This window comes from Salvelinus alpinus, chromosome 1 (assembly GCF_045679555.1).
Source record: "Salvelinus alpinus chromosome 1, SLU_Salpinus.1, whole genome shotgun sequence".
Taxonomy (NCBI): domain Eukaryota; kingdom Metazoa; phylum Chordata; class Actinopteri; order Salmoniformes; family Salmonidae; genus Salvelinus; species Salvelinus alpinus.
The window spans coordinates 82252506-82262541 of record NC_092086.1 but is presented as its reverse complement, the minus strand read 5'-3'; positions in this window follow the sequence as shown (position 1 = coordinate 82262541).

The window sequence follows — 10036 nt, the reverse complement described above, 5'->3', positions numbered from 1 at the left end:
CTGAGATGAAAAAATATGTATCTCAGCATCTACTCAAGTATTTTTTTCAAGGTTTGGCTCAAATATGCACAATTAAATGGCCTAGGACCCAGTGAAGCATTGAATCATTGGTGACCTCTGACCAGAAGTTGAAAAATGTATCTTTCTCTCATTTGGATTGCCGACCCCTGGTTTAGAAGGTAGAACTGAAGGACTATGGGACTGGGGGAACATGGGGCTGAGGGAACTGAGGGAACATGGGGCTGAGGGAACAGAGGGAACATGGGGCTGAGGGAACAGAGGGAACATGGAGCTGAGGGAACAGAGGGAACATGGGGCTGAGGGCACAGAGGGAACATGGGGCTGAGGGCACAGAGGGAACATGGGGCTGAGGGCACAGAGGGAACATGGAGCTGAGGGCACAGAGGGAACATGGGGCTGAGGGCACTGAGGGAACATGGGGCTGAGGGAACATGGGGCTGAGGGCACAGAGGGAACATGGGGCTGAGGGCACAGAGGGAACATGGGGCTGAGGGAACAGAGGGAACATGGGGCTGAGGGAACATGGGGCTGAGGGAACATGGGACTGAGGGAACATGGGACTGAGGGAACATGGGACTGAGGGAACATGGGGCTGAGGGAACATGGGGCTGAGGGAACTGAGGGAACATGGGGCTGAGGGGACTGAGGGAACATGGGGCTGAGGGAGAATGGGGCTGAGGGAACATGGTGCTGAGGGAACATGGTGCTGAGGGAACATGGGGCTGAGGGAACATGGGGCTGAGGGAACTGAGGGAACATGGGGCTGAGGGAACATAGGGTAAGGGGGCTGAGGGAACATAGACATGGTCCCATGTCATGTCAGGGGTTTGACTGAAGCTACATAAGGTGTTTCCAAATAGTCTACTTGGTATATTTAGTCTTAACTCTACAGCTTTCCACCCTAGAAACTATACGCAATAAAACTGACTGTGACCTCAGCTTATTACACAGCACAGTATGTTACACATGAGTTACTAAGGGTACATATGTATTCCTTCATATGTAACTCAACCATCTGTTTCCCAACAACACAGGAAGTAGCATCTGTGATGTGCTTAATGATCCTTGGTGACCCTTGACCTATTCCTCCTCTCCTGGTCCTGTGGGTCTCTGGACGACAGGAGATGGTAGTGAGGGTCTCCATATACAGGAAGTAGTCTAAAGACTGCTGGATTATTCATAGAGCCTCTTGAAGACCCTTCAACTATATCTAGCACTTCCCATCAAATCCCCGAGCTGACAAGGTTAAACTCTGTCGTTCTCCCCCTGAGCAAGGCAGTTAACCCACTGTTCCCCGGGCGCCGAAGACATGGATGTCGATTAAGGCAGCCCTCCGCACCAGTATGATTCAGAGGGGTTGGGTTAAATGCGGAAGAGACATTTTAGTTTACTGCATTCAGTTGTACAACTGACTAGGTATCCCCCTTTCCCTTTTACCATCAATCTATATAACGATAGCAGTACTCTTGTCATAGTTAGTCGGTCTACTGTAAGTCGCTCTGGATAAAAATGTAGCCCACTCACAACAACTTAAATTGCGAAGAGTCGTGAAAGTTACATAGGGATCGGTTTCGGCAAACGGATGAGGTACAAACTAAACCAGCGTCAATATGGTATATTTTCCTGATGGCATATTTATGTTTGCATAACTGTCCAATTTGCCTCCAGTGCTACTGTAGCAGTTTGGATTTCCATCTCCACAGACAGATCTGGTTTCCTCCTCATGGATCAAGGAAAGCTCTGATTTCTGTGCTGTGAATGTGTCTCTGTGTGATAGACTGGGCTGTATAACATCAGGAGTCTGGGGTTACATCGCTATCACTGAGAGCCTTCAGTACATCATTACAGACACACACAGCCTCCCTGGGTGCACCCACCATCTCACTCAGGGTACTGTACACACAGATCTGGGATCAGCTATTTACGTTGCTGATTCAAATTCGGCCTGAAGGACCATGCAGAGTGACATCTTGTAAGGGTGGTCTCCGAAAGGGGTCTCTGTTTCAATAGGGTTTTATATAAACTCAATCCCAACCAATTGTTTGGAAAACTGTCCTTGGATCAGCTTGTAAAGGTTTGTCTTACCACACACTTTCAAAACTGTATGGTGGTGCCTTTTTTTCACTCTACATCGAAACAGTTCGTTTCATTGTACCAAATATCAACTTAGTAGGTACACTGTAGGTCTGTAATATCATGAAAACACAGGTAAGTTGATAACAAAATATATAAAGTAGTCTATAGTAGCCATCATAATAACATGGATTTGGTCACTGGGAATCATTGTGTTCATTCAAAGGCAACAGGAAGTAGGTCTAAAGCAATTATGTTATACACCAACACAACATACAGTATCAGTGAAGGCTGAGGTTGAGCTGGCTTGATCATTCAATATGCAGCCAGCAGAGAGCACTGTAGTACCATTTCAGGATTATTCTCATTAGCTTGGTTACCATCCAATTTGCGACACATTTTCATGCGAATAGTCTAAAATCGGCATAAAACAAAATGCGTATTTTCCCACCAGAGATGTTTCCATCAAACGGACTTTTTGCGGATAAAAGGCTGTGCGTGATGACATAAAAAGCGAAATGCGATGCAATCGCTTTTTCAACTCTACTGCTCGTTTTGTCAACAAATCCGTTGCATTAAATAGCATGTGCCCACTGGTCTTGGCACATGCGCTCTAGCCAACAATTTGCATATACAGTGCGGACAAACTACCTATATCATGAGATTATTATGGGCAAGAGCGATATTTGTATTTGTCAAAAGGCAGCCAAGCATCGGTCATCATGTCACCAGAATAAGACCTTCGATATTTATTGGAAAGGAGCATCAAACTCATCACCTTGCAGACTCACTACCCACCCTGTGAAGTTCATCATAATTGATTTAATCTGTAGCCTAATAAACTGCATGCTTTTGCTTTCCCGGGTCGTAGTGGGAGGAACACACAACATATCATCGCGTGACACCAAGTTAACTTCGATATCATAAAGGCGTTTCCACAGAAATTACTTTCATAATTAATTTGACCGACTAAAAAATAACCCACCATATCGAATGTAAGGATTTATAAAATTGTACAGGAATTTCATTTTCCCATCTTCATGACTTTTTTAATGCGCCAGGTAATTCAACAGCATGAAATGGTTGGATGGAAAACTGGTTACTGTTAAATTATTTTCATAAATGAACTCAGCAAAAAAATAAACTTCCTCTCACTGTCAACTGCGTTTATTTTCAGCAAACTTAACATGTGTATATATTTGTATGAACATAAGATTCAACAACTGAGACATAAACTGAACAAGTTCCACAGACATGTGACTAACAGAAATGGAATAATGTGTCCCTGAACAAAGGGGGGGTCAAAATCAAAAGTAAGTCAGTATCTGGTGTGGCCACCAGTTGCATTAAGTACTGCAGTGCATCTCCTCCTCATGGACTGCACCAGATTTGCCAGTTCTTGCTGTGAGATGTTATCCCCCTCTTCCACCAAGGCACCTGCGGGTTCGTGGACATTTCTGGGGGGAATGGCCCTAGCCCTCACCCTCCAATCCAACAGGTCCCAGACGTGCTCAATGGGATTGAGATCCGGGCTCTTCACTGGCCATGGCAGAACACTGACATTCCTGTCTTGCAGGAAATCACGCACAGAACGAGCAGTATGGCTGGTGGCATTGTCATGCTGGAGGGTCATGTCAGGATAAGCCTGCAGGAAGGGTACCACATGAGGGAGGAGGATGTCTTCCCTGTAACACACAGCGTTGAGATTGCCTACAATGACAACAAGCTCAGTCTGATGATGCTGTGACACACCGCCCCCAGACCATGACAGACCCTCCACCTCCAAATCGATCCCGCTCCAGAGTACAGGCCTCGGTGTAACGCTCATTCCTTCGATGATAAACGCGAATCCGACCATCACCCCTGGTGAGACAAAACCGTGACTCGTCAGTGAAGAGAACCTTTTGCCAGTCCTGTCTGGTCCAGCGACGGTGGGTTTGTGCCCATAGGCGACGTTGTTGCCAGTGATGTCTGGTGAGGACCTGCCTTACAACAGGCCTACAAGCCCTCAGTCCAGCCTCTCTCAGCCTATTGCGGAGAGTCTGAGCACTGATGGAGGGATTGTGTGTTCCTGGTGTAACTCGGGCAGTTGTTGTTGCCATCCTGTACCTGTCCCATAGGTGTTTTGTTCGGATGTACCGATCCTGTGCAGGTGTTGTTACATGTGGCCTGCCACTGCGAGGACAATCAGCTGTCCGTCCTGTCTCCCTGTAGCGCTGTCTTAGGCGTCTCACAGTACGGAAATTGCAATTTATTGCCCTGGCCACATCTGCAGTCCTCATGCCTCCTTGCAGCATGCCTAAGGCACATTCACGCAGATGAGCATGGACCCTGGCCATCTTTCTTTTGGTGTTTTTCAGAGTCAGTAGAAAGGCCTCTTTAGTGTCCTAAATTTTTCATAACTGTGACCTTAATTGCCTACCGTCTGTAAGCTGTTAGTGTCTTAAAGACCGTTCCACAGGTGCATGTTCATTAAGTGTTTATGGTTCATTGAACAAGCATGGAAAACAGTGTTTGAACCCTTTACAATGAAGATCTGTGTGAAGTTATTTGGATTTTTGCGAATTATCTTTGAAAGACAGGGTCCTAAAAAAGGGACGTTTCTTTTTTTGCTGAATTTATATGATGCATTCCCTTTGCTTTGTCTCCCACCGGTTGTATAGTTGAGAGCTGCAAATGTAAAGGTCCACTAATCAAGAGAAAGTTCAGATAGACCTAGTTGATCTCCTTCTGCCTCATAATCTGAAGATTAACTTCTAGAGCCAAAATATTAACGTCACAATGGAACTCTTAAAATATTTTTTAATCTTTTGAGGCCATATATCTTGTAATATCTTGTCATGGTTATTTGTTCAAATTGGACTCGGAGCTGATTTATTTGACAGAATCCTGAACATATTTCGATTAGTATCAACAAACAAAATAAAGCTCCCCCAATGTTCCCATAAGAGATAAAAATAGCAGCTTTCCTCACATTGGCCCCACTAGCTCCCCAGGCAAATACAGACAAAAAAAATCCAGGGTTAACTTTCTGTTTAGCCTCTGCACAACATTGATACATTTGTTACATTGATATTAATCTCTGTTGAACATGTCTGAGGATATAACTCAGACTTGTGCTGTGCAATATCTGTCCATGTCTGCAGTACAGTGACACATGTTTGAGGGTAAATAGAGGATCTATATATAGAGGATCTACAGTACAGCGCATTCGGAAAGTATTCAGAGCCCTTCAATTTTTTTTCACATTTTGTTATGTTACAGCCTTATTCTAAAATGTATTAAATTGTTTTTGTCCCTCATCAATCTACACACAATAGCCCATAACGACAAAGCAAAAACAGAGCCAAAATATTTTTTGTAAATGTATAAAATAAAATAAGCAAATATCACATTTTACATAAGTATTCAGACCCTTTACTCAGTACTTTATTGAAGCAGCTTTGGAAGTGATTACAGCCTCAAGTCTTCTTGGGCACACCTATATTTGGGGAGTTTCTCCCATTCCTCTCTGCAGATTCTCTCAAGCTCTGTCAGGTTGGATGGGGAAAGTTGCTGCACAGCTATTTTCAGGTCTCTCACGAGATGTTCGATCGGGTTCAAGTCCGGGCTCTGGCTGGGACACTCAAGGACATTCAGAGACTCTGGAGCAGGTTTTCATCAAGGATCTATCTGTACTTTGCTCCATTCATCTTTTGATTCTGACTAGTCTCTCAGTCCCTGCCCCTGAAAAATATCCCCACAGCAATATGCTGCCACCACCGTGCTTCACCGTAGGGATGGTGCCAGGTTTCTTCCAGACGTGACATTTGGCATTCAGGCTAAAGAGTTCAATCTTGGTTTCATCAGACCAGAGAATCTTGTTTCTCATGGTCTGAGTCCTTTAGGTGCCTTTTGGCAAACTCCAAGCGGGCTGTCATGTTCCTTTTACTGAGGAGTGACTTCCGTCTGGCCACTCTACCATAAAGGCCTGATTGGTGGAGTGTAGCAGATATGTTTGTCCTTCTGGAAGGTTCTCCCATCTCCACAGAGGAACTCTGGAGCTCTGTCAGAGAGACCATTGGTTCTTGGTCACCTCCCTGACCAAGGCCCTTCTCCCCTAATTGCTCAGTTTATCCGGGCAGCCACCTCTAGGAAGAGTCTTGGTGGTTCCAAACTTCTTCCATTTAAGAATGATGGAGTCCACTGTGTTCTTGGGGACTTTCAATGTTGCAGAACTTTTTTGGTACCCTTCCCCAGATCTGTGCCTCGACACAATCCTGTCTCTGAGCTTTACGGACAATTCCTTGGACCTCATGGCTTGGTTTTTGCTCTGACATGCACTGTCAACTGTGGGACTTACAGTATATCACAAAAGTGAGTACACCCCTCACATTTTTGTAAATATTTGAGTATATCTTTTCATGTGACAACACTGAAGAAATGACACTTTGCTACAATGTAAAGTAGTGAGTGTACAGCTTGTATAACAGTGTAAATTTGCTGTCCCTTCAAAATAACTCAACACACAGCCATTAATGTCTAAACCGCTGGAAACAAAAGTGAGTACACCCCTAAGTGAAAATGTCCAAATTGGGCCCAAAGTGTCAATATTTTGTGTGGCCACCATCATTTTCCAGCACTGCCTTAACCCTCTCGGGCATGGAGTTCACCAGAGCTTCACAGGTTGCCACTAGAGTCCTCTTCCACTCCTCCATGATGACATCACGGAGCTGGTGTATGTTAGAGACCTTGCACTCCTCCACCTTCCGTTTGAGGATGCCCCACAGATGCTCAATAGGGTTTAGGTCTGGAGACATGCTTGGCCAGTCCATCACCTTTACCCTCAGCTTCTTTAGCAAGGCAGTGGTCGTCTTGGAGGTGTGTTTGGGGTTGTTATCATGTTGGAATACTGCCCTGCGGCCCAGTCTCCGAAGGGAGGGGATCATGCTCTGCTTCAGTATGTCACAGTACATGTTGGCATTCATGGTTCCCTCAATGAACTGTAGCTCCCCAGTGCCGGCAGCACTCATGCAGCCCCAGACCATGACACTCCCACCACCATGCTTGACTGTAGGCAAGACACACTTGTCTTTGTACTCCTCACCTGGTTGCCGCCACACACGCTTGACACCATCTGAACCAAATAAGTTTATCTTGGTCTCATCAGACCACAGGACATGGTTCCAGTAATCCATGTCCTTAGTCTGCTTGTCTTCAGCAAACTGTTTGCGGGCTTTCTTGTGCATCATCTTTAGAAGAGGCTTCCTTCTGGGACGACGGCCATGCAGACCAATTTGATGCAGTGTACGGCGTATGGTCTGAGCACTGATAGGCTGACCCCCCACCCCTTCGACCTCTGCAGCAATGCTGGCAGCACTCATACGTCTATTTCCCAAAGACAACCTCTGGATATGACGCTGAGCACGTGCACTCAACTTCTTTGGTCGACCATGGCGAGGCCTGTTCTGAGTGGAACCTGTCCAGTGAAACCGCTGTATGGTCTTGGCCACCGTGCTGCAGCTCAGTTTCAGGGTCTTGGCAATCTTCTTATAGCCCAGGCCATCTTTATGTAGAGCAACAATTCTTTTTTTCAGATTCTCAGAGAGTTCCATGTTGAACTTCCAGTGACCAGTCAGTATGACGGAGTGTGAGAGCGATGACACCAAATTTAACACACCTGCTCCCCATTCACACCTGAGACCTTGTAACACTAACGAGTCACATGACACCGGGGAGGGAAAATGGCTAATTGGGCCCAATTTGGACATTTTCACTTAGGGGTGTACTCACTTTTGTTGCCAGCGGTTTAGACATTAATGGCTGTGTGTTGAGTTATTTTGAGGGGACAGCAAATTTACACTGTTATACAAGCTGTACACTCACTACTTTACATTGTAGCAAAGTGTCATTTCTTCAGTGTTGTCACATAAAAAGATATACTCAAATATTTACAAAAATGTGAGGGGTGTACTCACTTTTGTGATATACTGTATATAGGCAGGTGTGTGCTTTTCCAAATCATGTCCAATCAATTTAATTTACGTAAATAAGCGTTTTCAGTTTTTTATTTGAAATACATTTGAAAACATTTCTAAAAACCCATTTTCGCTTTGTCATTACGGTGTATTGTGTGTAGATTGAGAATTTGTATTTATTTAATCAATTTCAGAATACGGCTGTAATGTAACAAAATGTGGAAAAAGTCAAGGGGTCTGAATACTTTCCGATTGCACTGTAGGGCTTTATGGGAGTTTCTCTTTCAGTCAGTGGTCTGTCATGTGTTCTCGAATGCTCACCATCTCTGTTTTTTGCAACAGTGTTTTCCGAGGTGCATATTTGATTGTTTTCTTACATGTTCAGTGGGTTCCAATTCAATTGCAACATGGCAATCCTTATCTATTCGGTTTGTTGCACCTGGGTTTTCTGAAGTACGTATTGTATTATATTGTATTGATGTTCAAATTCTTCCAATTCAATTATAACATGACAATCCTCTTCTTTTCTGTTGCCAGGATTCATAGCATCTCCTCGGCTTCCCAGCATACACGCACTTGGTCACAGCTCGCCCTTTTGGAGTGTACTTTGGCGTTTCCATGGGAACAGTACAATGTGAAAATGCCATGCTGAGAAGTGAGAACTTACCTCACCAATGACGCCATATGATGTCTTTAGAACACACCACCCTGATTCCTCGTCAAGGCAGTTTGGCTACAGCCACATCATGTGACAAAGGCCACCCAATAAACCTCATTCCCGTGATGGTGTTGTAGCCATGTCTAATCAAACAATGATGGGTGGTGCCTGAAGATCGGGCGGTACAATGGCAGGCCTCAATGTAGCCTGTATGTACTGTTGACTTCTTTATGACTTCACCATCAGCAGTCCTCTCCTCTGATACGTACACACAGAAACAAGCAGTGACCCCCGAGCTCTTTTTTTTCTGCCTTTCACCATGCATCCTTTATTTGCATCATGATTGTTTTTGACAGAGCCTGTCAGTTGGTCTCTTTGCCAGATGTCTGTCTGACTGACCTCCATCTGGTGTGTGGACACACATTGGCAAGGCAACACAAAGGGTTAATGATACCCAGCCTAGTGTGCCAGGTCGATCTCACAGGCAGGCCACATAATGACAGCCACGCAGCTAATAACACAAGATTGGCATATGGGAAGTAAGTTATTATCATAGCAACATTCAACTTCAAAGCCTTTGTGGCTGGGGGCAGGAGTGTGTGTGTGCGTGTGGGTGTTTGTGCGTGTGCGTGTGCGTGGGTGCATGTCTGTCTCTGCACTGAACCTTCTCATGTGGTGTTCCTGTGCCCGTAAGTGGAGACAGCTTGGAGTAATTATTCTGCCCAACTGGCAAAGCATGCTTGATGCTGATAACATGGCTGAAGTTGGGAGGCTGGGCTGTTCTGTGATTTGGATCTGCTAAACTGCTTATTGACTTGTTTTACAGGGACCTTTCACAAAACATTGACTTCAACACATTGGTGCTCTATAAAAATAGAAGTTGAAGGTTTTATGTAGCTACATAGGAAACACCCACTGCAGTCTTGGTTCCGAGGGGTTTCTTCTCTAATCTTTTACTACAGTGCTGTGAACGATATAACATTAGTCTTGATTACATTAGTCTTGATGTGCTATATGATTTAAGCTGTATGGTGGGAGGATCGATTGAGTCCAGATGCTGCCGATGATGCCAAGGGGTAGATTGGACAAGGTTGAGATTGTGTTGAGATTGTGTTGAGACAGGGTTCTGCGTAATGTGGACTGTGTTACCTGTCAGAACTGTCAGGCTGTGCTGGATGCGGGGGGAGATCTCAGCTCCGATAGGGCCTCTGCTCTCAGGCCCCCAGCTCTCCCTTAGTCTCTGTGACTTCCTTCTTCCCTTCCTCCACTCTTCCTTCTTCATTGTGTGTCAGTCCACTGGTGGCTTTATCACTCCATGTCAGTCTGG